The following is a 12280-nucleotide window of genomic DNA, read 5'->3' as shown; positions in this document are numbered from 1 at the left end:
TGGGTGTTGTTACCCCATTTTAAAGATGAAACAGATTCAAGTAAGGTAATTAATGTGATGGTTATTTATAGGGCTGGTGGTAATGATGGAGCCAGGGTTCCAACCCTGGTCTGTCTGAAACGAAAGTCCTTATTCTTTCAACCACATCTGCTCAAGAATGAGGAAGCAGAGCTCGTGTAATCAATGAACCCATTTTTTTCTTCCTGCCTTTTGTCTTGTGGATAGACTGTAAAACTCGGCGGTGTGTTCACTGTCTGCCATAACGGGTGCTCCTGCCACATTCTAACACACTGGAAATTCTGCGTGAACACCTGGGTAGACTTGGGCCTGGCGACATCTCAAAATTTGGTTCTTCTTTCTTAGATGAGCGAAGGGAGAAGCCATAGACTTTAACCAGAGATGACATAGTGAAGAAGGCATCTAGTACATTTTTTAAAATTAAAATTTTTAGTTTTCCAGCTGAGCGAATACATTTAACTGCTATCTAATGAATGGAGAGAAATAAAGTACAAGAGAAGGGTACAGTGGAACCAGTTTGTTGGTCGAAGTGCCGTTGATGGGCTGACTCCAAACCCAGTGCAGTGGGAGCTGTTTATCCCCACCCAGGCCCTCTCCTGGGCACCGTGACAGCTCCCAGTCCCTGGCGTGTAGCAATCGTGCGACAGTTGTTCCTGCTCAGCACTCACCATCCAAAACCCAAAGCAGCCTTCTTTCTTTTCTTGTTTTTTTTCCTGTCTGTTTATTTCCCCCTGAAAACCTCACACAAGTCGTCTGGGTGTAGCCAGCTTTACCGATTATGAAGATAAGGAAAAGAAGGCAGTGCGGGAGAGGACCACAGGCCTGCCCTGCCCGGGACAGCCCTAGTTTACATTAATACATTATTTTACTAACAGAATCCCTTTGACTCTCTCTCAGAGGTCTAGTTGGGGGCCATAAATTATATGGTGGCCTTAGTGATGTTACATCTTCAGACAGCAGATAACTGATCAAATAGAATATTTGGCTTTTCTGTTTTCAAAAAGCTGTATAGAAGAACATGGCTCCCGTTTCCCGCTGGGTGAGTGGGACTCTCTCTTTCTCCTCCTGTCTTTTTCTTTGTTCCGTTACTCCTTTGCCTCAATTCCTGTTCCTTTGTATACAGATCAGTCCGGCTTTCTCCAGCCCTGCATCCAAACTCAGGCCTCGCGTGTCCTTTATGAATCTGAAGACCCTTGCTGGGCAAAGCTAAGCAACGGGCTGTCAACTTGGAGGCCGCCTATCCCCATCTGGCCCGTTGGGAGGAACAGAGCAAAGCGGAGGTTTGGCCTTCCCTGCACACCCGGCACCCCGGTCTCCATTCAGAACACAGAGATACAGCATTTTGGCTTTCGAAAATTATTTTTTCTCTCTGTTACAGTACTACATTGTGATGCTATGTATTATGAGGAGAAGATATGCGAAGAATAACATACTGTCAACTACGCATGATAAAAGGAAATACTGAAATTTTCATCTCAAATGCAAAATTCCATAAAAGAACGTTAAATTAGCCCATGATCTTACATACAAAAGCTTGTTTAGGATTGCAGCTTTATCTATGCATAAAAGGCAGAAAACGTTAGTCTGGACTCCATTGTTCTAAGTTTCAGAAAGCTAACTTGCCCAAACTTTAACAAAAATGGGGAATTAATTGGTTTATGTATCCAACCATGAAATGGGTGGGGGGAGCTATCTCAAGGACAACGGGGCCAAGGTAATCAAAGTTTTCAAAGTGCTCTCGCCATTGTTCATCTATTTGCTTCACTCCTCCCTACTCTGCATGAGCTTTTTCTACCTATCAGAGCGCAGAGCTCTGGGCAGCGCTGGACTTGGATCCTTACGGCATCACAACTCACAGGAGGAAAGAGAATCTTCTGTCCTGGATTCAGTTAGAAAACTCCAAGTGAGTACGGAATCCTGGCTTAGGCCACATACCCACTCCCTCAGACCAGTCCCCGAGGCCGGGCAGTGTGGTTGGCCCAGCGTAAGTCACCTGCTCCCGCTGGGATGCCTCAACGCAGTGGCAGCGCACACAGCCATGTGCAGCCTGCTCTGACCACCAGCTGGGGGACCAGGAAGGCCTGGCTCTGTGTGAGGCACAAACCCAAAGGAGAGAACTGGGGCCTCTCAGCCCACCTTGCTGAAATGGGTCTCTTCTTCCATCTTCCTTAAGGAAGACATGCGGCTTCATTTTTTTCTGTGCTTTGGGAAATCTGCTGGTCATCTCAATACCTACAACTTTACCCTCTTCTAAGCAACATGGTTTGACCCTTACCAATTTCTTTTACTATTTAAACAATTATTACATATTTCAGTTTACTTTTTATTTCCCTTTCCCCTTCTAAATTGAGTGACAGGAAGCAGTAGTATAAAAAGGCAGATTCCAGCTGGCAGCCTTAAAGAATGTAGGTTACCTTTTATTTCTTCCATTAGCACCCCAAAAATATTGTGCTAAGTATAGTAGCACTAGAACTAGAGGATGGGCCGCTGGGGAACTTTGATAAACTTTGAGAATGTTGCTCTTGAAATGACCAGACAAATTCTTTGCCACTCTCTGAAGGAGAGAAGCCAGGAGGAGCAGTGACATCAGAGGTTCCCGCCTATGTCTGAGTTTTGCTCATCTCCTTGGTGGCTCTCACAGAGCTCCTGTCCTAAAGTCATAGCTGGAGGACACTTAGTAGAGTGAAGGGTTAAGATTTCCCATTAGAAAGCAGAAATCTTAGCGGTATAGAAGACAGTACAGAAGAATTGGAAGCAGAATTGTGTCTGAAACACCTCAGACTTAGTTGAACATGTTCATGAATCAAAATTCATGCTCTTAAACTTATGGACATTTTTTCAAATTAGAGGAGTATCTTAATGAGAAAACAGGTAGGAAGTTATATTCAAGGAAAGTTGCCTAAAGCTGCACCTTCCATAAATTTTAGCAATTTTTATAGAAATTGAATGGAGTGAAATTAAAAAGTGATACCTATATTGCTATTTCAAAGAAATGTAAGCTAAATTTTGATTTCTGGATTTTTAGTGTTACATGGTTAATAACTGGATAATGGACTACATTATTCTGGTGTTTTTCTAGAAACAAGTTGTATGTATGAGAAAGTGAGTGAGGGGGGAAAAAAGCAAGGAAATCTTAGAGGAGGGAAGTAAACAAATCTTTTCATGAGTGGTACAAAGCTAGAAATGAAAACTATGCCTCCTATGTACATATGGTGGAACATACTTCTTGCCGAAAGGAAGAACCCCTCAACCTTTTGAAAATATAATTTTTATTTAGAGAAAAAAGTAAAAGTTCTTGTCTTTTCTTCAGCTATTAAAAGGAATTTGCAATCAAAGCATTGCTTTCAAACGTGTTTTCTTTTTTTTTTCTTTCTTTTTTTTTTTTTTGAGACAGAGTCTCACTTTGTTGCCCAGGCTAGAGTGAGTGCCCTGGCGTCAGCCTAGCTCACAGCAACCTCAAACTCCTGGGCTCAAGCGATCCTCCTGCCTCAGCCTCCCGAGTAGCTGGGACTACAGGCATGCGCCACTATGCCCGGCTAATTTTTCTATATATATTTTTTTAGTTGTCCATATAATTTCTTTCTATTTTTAGTAGAGACGGGGTCTCGCTCTTGCTCAGGCTGGTCTCGAACTCCTGACCTTGAGGGATCCACCCGCCTCGGCCTCCCAGAGTGCTAGGATTACAGGCGTGAGCCACCGCGCCCTGCCTTCAAACGTGTTTTCATTTGAAGATGTTCTTTTTATTTTGAAATCCAGATTTTTAAAGCTTTTCTGGCTGAAGTGTTCTTAGAAATAATGAGTGTACGTGACGCCGGTGGTACCCCACTTGCTGAGTCCATATAAAATATGATGAACGGGAAGACTGAGGTTTACGTTTTCCTTCGTGATGGGTGATTGATGCAAAACCATCTGTGCTGAACCACTGTGTTAACTTTACTGGATCTTTAAAGGAAGCTCATAAAAAATGGCCCTAAAATTTTAAAAAAGGAATGAACACTATAGATTATAGATTGTTTATTGTGATCGTCTAGCATTCTAATTATTCAAAACACTGAGGAATCACACAACTAATTTTCCTGAGTTGTGCTAGGGCCTGTGAATTTGGGGAGATGAACAGAACAGTGTATTTCTGAGACAGAATACCAACCCAATCATACCTTGCCTTAGCCACTAAGCATTTTCTTGAAAAATAGTGTCTAAGGATGAATCACATAAAATGTGCTAAATTTAGTTCATTACAGGTGTTGGGTACATAAGTATTTATTATATTAGTCTTAGTACTTTTCTGGAGTTTTAAAAATTTCAAAACAAAAGGGCGAAAGATTTTGCAAGGGAATTTATTCTTTAATAGAATTATTTTGTTAAGAAAATAATCATTCCCTAACTTATACCATTTATGAATTGGTGTGTCAGTCCCGGTCCTCTAAGAAGCAGACACCAAGATGAGAATAATTGTGCAGGGATTTCCTAGGCAAGTGTCGCAGGAGGGAAAGGAGAGAGGGAGCCTTCCAGGAAGGCTGGAAGAGCTGTCAGGCCTCGATGCAAACCTGACCTGAGCCACTTTGCTGTCAGAAAACATGTTCTAATCTTCTTGGGAACGAAGGCTACATGGAAGTGGTCCACTGACAGCCATCACAAAAGCTCCAGACCGGTGGGTGAGGTCATCTTGGCTATTCCAGCTGTCGCCATCGCCATTAGACTGTAACTACAGGAATGACCTAAGTTAGACAAGCAGAAGACCACCCGGGCAACCCGCTGAGAAATCCTGAAGAACAATACATCATTGTTGCCTTAAGCCACACAGTTCTGGGAGGTTGTTACACAGCCAAAGATACCGATGCACAGAGTCAGGTGACATGGGGAAGTGCTCTTGTTTCCTTACTTGTGAGCAGACATTTTCCCAGTGCATGTCTCACTGAGGATGCTGCCTTTTTGAGATTTCTGGCTTGATGTGGACGTCTCAGTTTCAACACCTTGCCTCGTCTGAGCCCAAGGCCTTACTTTCTGTCTCCATGTGATCATTAAAACTCATGACTTTAATTTATGGAAACATATACTCACATCCCCACTCCATGGTAGCTAAAACTTCAGTGCCCTTGAACTGCTTTTGTTTTTTCAGCCTTGGAAGATGATTCCTCTTACGTTTCTACCCTCTCAGAAATGCATTTGAGCGGGTGTGATTATATTGAAGTTGACATTTGTTGGAGACTTTCAGGTTGTCTGGTCTGCCACATTGTTAGATACGGAGTCTGTATCTAGTGCTCTTGAGTCTTCTCTAGAGATGGTATTTTTATTTTTTTTCTCACAAGTCACATGACTACCCCGTCAGGAGTTTGGAGGAGGAACTTTACCTTGTTAGAAGGAGGGGGCTGTTGTAGTGGGCACCATTGCTTTGTTCTAGCTTTTAAGTTACTAGAATCCTATAGGCAATGCATATTTGTAAATCATTCTATATGGGGAAGCATGCTTGTAAATGAATGGAATTGTATGTTAGAGTACAAGCCAATTATGCTTAATAAGGGGATCCTAAAATGTGACATATAAATATAATAATTTCAAAAGTTACTAGAAGCTAGAAGAATGTATTCTTTTTAAAAATTCATAAAAATTTAAGGGGGTACAAGTGCAGTTCTGTTACATGGATGTATTGCATAGTGGTGAAGCCTGGGCTTTCAGTGTAACTGTCACCCAAATAACGGGTATTGTACCCATTAAGTAATTTCTTATCCCTCACCCATCTCCTGCCTTTCTACCCTTCCGAGTGTCCAATGTCTATTATTCCACACTCTATGTCTGCGTGTCCACATTATTTAGCTTCCACTTGTAAGTGAGAATGTGTGGTACTTGACTTTCTGTTTCTGAGTTGTTTCACTTGAGATAATGGCCTCCAGTTCCATCCACGTTGCTGTAAAAAACATGATTTCATTCATTTTTATGGCTGAATAGTATTTCATTTTGTGTGCGCGCGTGCATGCACATACACACACACACCACATTTTCTTTATCCAGTCATCCATTGAAGAATGCTTGGGTTGATTCTGTATCTTTGCTATTGTGAATAATGCTTTGATAAACACACGAGTGTAGGGTTTTTTTTTGATAGAATGATTTCTTTTCCTTTGGGTGGATAACCAGTAGTAGGATTGCTGGGTTGAATGGTAATTTTATTTTTGGTCCTTTGAGGAATCTCCATACTATTTTTCATAGAGGTTGTACTAATTTACAGTCCCACCAACAGTGTATAAGCATTCTTTTTTTCCATATCCTCACCAACGTCTGTTATTTTTTTGAATTTTTACTAGCCATTCTGATGGGTGTAAGATGGTATCTCATTGTGGTTTTAATTTCCATTTTTCTGATGATTAGTGATGTTGAACATTTTTTTGTACGCTTTTGGCCATTTGTATGTATTCTTTTGAAAAATGTCTATTCATGGTGTTTGCCCACTTTTTAATGGGATTATTTGTGATTATTTCATTGACTTGAGTTCCTTGTAAATTCTGGATATCATATCAGTGCCCTGTTGAATGCATAATTTGTAAATATTTTCTCCTATTCTGTAGGTTGTCTGTTCACTCTGTTGGTTATTTCTTTTTCTGAACAGAATCTTTGTAGTTTAATTAAGTCCCATTTGTCTATTCTTGTTTTTGAGGTCTTAGTCATGAGTTTTTTGCCTAAAGTAATGTCCAGAAGAGTTTTCCCAAGATTTTCTTCCAGTATTTTAATAGTTTCAGATCTTTCATTTGTCTTTAATCCTTCTTGAGTTGACTTTTGTATATGGTGAGAGGTAGGAGTCCAGTTTCATTCTTCTGCATATGGCTATCCAATTTTCCCAGCACCAGTTTTTGAAAAGGATATCCTTTCTCCAGTGTATATTTTTGTTGACTTTGTCAAAGATCATTTGGCTGTAGATATGTGGCTTTATTTCTGAGGTCTCTATTCTGCTCCATTGATCTGTGTGTCTATTTTTATACCAGTACCGTGCTGTTTTGGTTACTATAGGCTTGTAGCATAATTTGAAGTCAGATAATGTGATGCCTCCAGTTTTATTCTTTTGCAGAGGACTACTTTGGCCACTCAGGCTCTTCTTTGGTTACATATGAATGTTAAGATAGTCTTTTCTAATTCTGTGAAAAATTGCTTTGGTATTTTGATAGGGATTGTATTGAATCTGTAGATTGCTTTGGGCAGTATGGTCATTTTAATGATATTAATTTTTATGATCCATGAGCATGGAATGTTTTTCCATTTTGTGTCATCTACAATTTTTTCATCTAATGTAGTTGTACTTTTTCTTGTAGAGATTTTTCACATCCCTGGTCAAATTGATTCCTGGATATTTTATTATTTTTTTTGCAGCTACTGTAAATGAGATTGCCTTCTTGATTTGGTTCTCAGCTTAATTGTCATTGGTGTGTAGCAATGCTACAGATTTTTATACATCGATTTTGTGTCCTGAAACTTTGTTGAATTCATTTATCAAATGTAAGGATTTTTTGGAGGAGTGTTTAGGGTTTTCTAGGTATAAGATTGCATCATCAGCAAACAGAGATAACTTGACTTCCTCATTTCCAATTTGAATGCCCTTTATTTCTTTCTCTTGCCTGGTTGCTTTGGCTAGGACTTCCAGCACTATATTGGATGGAAGCAGTAAAAGTGGGCAGCCTTGTCTTGTTCCAGTTCTTAGGGAGATTGGTTTCAACTTTTCCCCATTCAGTATGATGTTGGCTGTGGGTTTATCATATACGGCTTTTATTATTTTGAGGTATGTTTCTTCTATGCCTAGTTTGTTAAAGGTTTTTTCCAATCATGAAGGGATGCTGAATTTTATCAAATACTTTTTCTGCATCTCTTGAGATGATCATATGGTTTTTGTTTTTAATTCTGTTTATATGGTGAATCACATTTATTGATTTGCATATGGTGAACCATCCTTGCATCCCTGGGGAAAACTCACTTAACTGTGGTGTATGGTGTATTATCCTTTTGATGTGCTAGTATTCAGTTTGCTAGTATTTTTGTTGAGGACTTTTGTGTTCATGTTCATAAGGGATATTGGTCTATAGTTTTCTATTTTTGTTGTGTCCTTCTCTGGTTTTGATATCAGGGTGCTACTGGCCTAGTAGGATGAGTTGAGGAGAATTCCTTCCTCCTTGAGGAAGTTTTAGGAGGATTGGTATTAGTTCTTCTGTGTATGTTTGGTATAATTTGGCTGTGAATCCATCTGGCTTTTTTTGATTGGGAAATTCTTAATACTGGTTCAGTTTCACTACTTATTATCAGTCTGTTCAGGAGTTCTATTTCTTCTTGGTTCAATCTTGAGAAGTTGCATGTTTCCAGGAATTTATCCATTTCCTATAGGTTTTCTTGTTTATGAGAATATAGTTGTTCATGGTAGTCTCTGATGATCTTTTGTATTTTTGTGACATTAGTTGTAATGTCTTCTTTTTATTTCTGATTTTATTTTTTTGGATCTTCTGTCTTCTTGGTTAGTCTAGCTATTGGTTTATCAATTTTGTTTATATTTTCAAAGAACCAACTTTTTGTTTCATTGATCCTTTGTATTTTTTTGGTCTCAATTTCATTTAGTTCTTCTCTGATCTTTGTTATTTCTTTTCTTCTGTTAGCTTTGGGTTTTATTTTTATATAGTTTTTTGAGATGCAATCCTAGTTCATTAATTTGTGATCTTTCTATTTTCATTTTTATTTTTTTGATGTAGGTATTTAATGTATAAACTTCCCTCTTAGCATTGCTTTTACTGTATCCCAGAGGTTTTGGTGTGTTTTGTTTCCCTTTTCATTTGTTTCAAAACTTTTAAAAATATCTATCTCAAGTTTGTCACTGACCCAAAGATTGTTCAGGACCATTTTGTTTAATTTCCATGTATTTGTATAGTTTTGAAAATTCCTCTTGGTATTGATATCTAGTTTTATTCCACTGTGGTCTGAGAAGATACTTGATAAGATTTCTCTTTTTAAAAATTTATTGAGACTAGTTTTGTGCCTAACATATGGTCTATCTTGGAGAATGTCCCATTTGCTGATAAGAAGAATGTATATTTGGTTGTTGGACAGAATGTTCTATCAATGTCTGTTAGGTCCATTTGGTCTAGAGTCCAATTTAAGTCCAGTGTTTCTTTGCTGATTTTCTGTCTTGATGATTTGTCTAGTGCTGTGAGTGGGATGTTGAAGACCTCAATTGTTATTTTATTGCTACCTCTTTCCTTAAGTCTAGTAATATTTGCTTTATGAATCTAGGTGCTCCAGTGTTGAGTGCATATATATTTGGGATTGTTATTTCCTCTTGTTTAATTGATCCTTTTATCATTTTATAATGACACTCTTTGTCCTTCTTTACTATTTTTGATTTAAAGTCCATTTTGTCTGATATAAGTACAGCTAGTTGTGCTTGCTTTAGCTCCATTTGTGTGGAATATCTTTATCCACCCTTTTACCTTCAGTCTATAAGTTTATTTACCTGTAAGGTGAGTTTCTTGTAATAGTATATAGTTGGTTCATTTTTCTTTTTTGAGATAGGATCTTGCTCTGTTGCCTAGGCTAGAATGCAGTGGCATTATCATAGCTGACTGTAGCCTCAAATACTTGGGCTTAAGCCATCTTCCTGCCTCAGCCTCCCAGTAGCTGGGACTACAGGTGTGCACCACCACATCTGACTAATTTTTTAATTTTTTGTAGAGGCAGGGTCTCACTATTGCCCAGGCTGGTTTCAAACTCCTGGCCTCCAGCAATCCTCCCCCTCTGGCCTCCCAAAGTGTTGGGATTACATGTATGAGCCACCAGACCCAGCCCATATTTTTTTTAATCCATTCTGCTAGTCTATAACTTTTCAATTGAGCATTTAATACATTTACCTTCAAGGCTAATATTGATATGTAGGTATTGTTTCTGCCATCATGTTAATTGGTATCTATGTTTTGTGGATCCTTTGTTTCTTTTTTTTTTCTGTCTTTGTGGTTTGGTGGAGTTCTGTCATGTTGCCATTTGATTTCTGTCTCTTCCTCTTTTGTGTAATTGTTTTTATAAGACTTGTGAGTTTTATATAAATACTTGTGTGTGCTTTTATGATGGTGAGTATTGACCTTTCATTTCCATGTTTAAAACTCCTTTGAGCTTTCTTGTAGGGCCAATCTAGTGGTGATGAATTCCTTCAGCATTTGTTTGTCTGAGAAAGACTTTATTTTTTCTTCATTTATCAAGCTTATTCTGGCAGGATATAAAATTTGTGGTTGACAGTTTTTTCTTTAAATGCCCTGAAAATAGGATTCCAATCTCTTCTGGCTTGTAAGATTTCTGCTGAGAAGTCTGCTGTTAGTCTGATGGGGTTTCCTTTATAGGTGACTAAATGCTTTTCTTTTGCTGAGTTTAGGATTTCTTTCTTCACATTTACTTTAGACAATCTGATGACTAAATATCATGGTGAAGAGTGTCTTGCAATGACTTTTCCTGGTGTTTGTTAGGCCTCTTGTATCTGGATATCTAAACGTCTTGCTAGCCTAGGTAAGTTTTCATTAATTATTTACTTAAATAGGTTTTTAAGATATCTGCTTTTTCTTCTTCCTCAGGAATAACAATGGCTCATAAGTTTAATTGCTTATGTAGTTCCATACTCTTGAAGGCTTTGTTCATTTTTTTTGTTCTTTTAAAATTTATTTTCATCTGATTGAATTAATTCAAAAGAACTTTCTTCAAGTTCTAAGAGTATCTCTTCGCTTAGTCTAGTCTATTGTTAAGCTTTCAACTGTATTTTGTAATTCCTTCAATGAATTTTTCATTTCCAGAAATTCTGTTTGGGTTTTTTTTTTTAAATTTAAAAATATGGAATGCTTCATGAATTTGCATGTCATCCTTGTGCAGGGGCCATGCTAATATTCTTCATATCGTTGCAGTTTTAGTATATGTGCTGCCGAAGTGAGCACTGTTTGGGTTTTTTAAAGAGATATCTACCTCTTTGGTAAATTTCTCATTTATAGTCTGAATTTATTTTCTGATTTCTTTGTATTGGCTTTCAAATTTCTCTTGGATCTATTTGAGCTTCTTTGTAATTAATATTTTGAATTTTTTATCTAGGATTTAAAAAATTTCATTTTGCTTAGGAGCCATTGCTAAGGAGGTAATGTGATCCTTTGGGGGTGTCCTAACACCCTGATTTTTCATACTTCTGGAATTGTTACACTGATTTCTTCACATCAGGAGAAATAATCAGTTCTTATTTTTGAATTTGCTTTCGTTTGGATGGGGCTTTTTTTTTTCCTTTTCTTGTGTTTGTGACTATAATGTATGTTGAGTAGGGCGATTTGGCTTTGCTTCTGTGTATGTTCAGTGGTGAGGACTCTGTATGCATTCCTTGGTTATAGATAACCTTAGTGCAGCGGCTTTCTCAAATGCCAATTGTAGTAATGGTGTCCTAAGTAGGTGAGGAGGCTCATGACCTCTTGAGAAGCCAGGGTGGTGGAGGTCACAAGAACCTTGTATTGTTCCCAAGTGCTCTGCACTTGTGCCAGCAGATTTTTGTATTGGGTTGCAGGTCAACCTCTAAGCCAGTAGGTGGTGCTTGCAGGTAAGAGCTGGCTGTGATGGTGGAAGTAGGGTTTATGCTTGGGCTTTGTTATGCTTGGGCTTTGTTTACTGGGAGAAGCTCTCTGGTACCCTTGGCAATCAGTTGGGTGGTGGAATGCTCAGTGTTCTGGGTCCAGTGATCAGCCTTGGTTGGGGGGTGTAGCTGGGTGGAGCTGGACCAGGCAAGTCCACACTCAGGCTCCCCAGTGGCAGGTGCAAGCACCAGCTTTTGGGAGGGACCAGGGGGCAGTCACCAAATGCCTACAGACATGGCTGGGCAAGGAGCAGAGAAACCTTTGCTGGACCAAGTTCCTCGCACAGGAAGGCAGGGGCAGCCCAAGCACCCGGCCCAGGCTAGTGGGTGTGAGACTGCCTTCCTTTCATTCCTCAGAACTGGCAGGGCTCACACCCCTGTCCTGATCAAGAGGGTGAGTTGGGACACTCAGCAAAGTCATATGCAATTTGCCTTCAGATTGCAAAGCCACCCCTGGTCACAAAACTTGCCACCCAGATAAAACCACAGCTCTCTGGCAAATCTCCCACTCCAGTCCCATGAAGAGGGAGAGCCCAATTCCAGCGCCCATCACACACTCCACACTTTCCTCTCAGTTCTGGCCATGGGGGGTCCTCCCCCAGCTCCATACCTAGCACTCTAATCCCTGGTCCAAGACTCTAATGCCTGCAG

At 39.4% G+C, this 12280-nt stretch overlaps 1 non-coding gene across 1 annotated transcript; it reads right to left on the bottom strand.

Annotated features, from left to right (window-relative positions):
* Positions 1 to 10848: 10848 nt before the first annotated feature.
* LOC138383599 (U6 spliceosomal RNA) lies at positions 10849 to 10955 on the bottom strand. Its single transcript, XR_011233653.1, has one exon. It is a non-coding gene; the product is annotated as a U6 spliceosomal RNA (small nuclear RNA).
* Between the last annotated feature and the right edge of the window lie 1325 nt (positions 10956 to 12280).

This window comes from Eulemur rufifrons, chromosome 5, assembly GCF_041146395.1.
Source record: "Eulemur rufifrons isolate Redbay chromosome 5, OSU_ERuf_1, whole genome shotgun sequence".
Classification (NCBI taxonomy): domain Eukaryota; kingdom Metazoa; phylum Chordata; class Mammalia; order Primates; family Lemuridae; genus Eulemur; species Eulemur rufifrons.
This window is presented reverse-complemented; position numbering and strand designations above follow the sequence as displayed.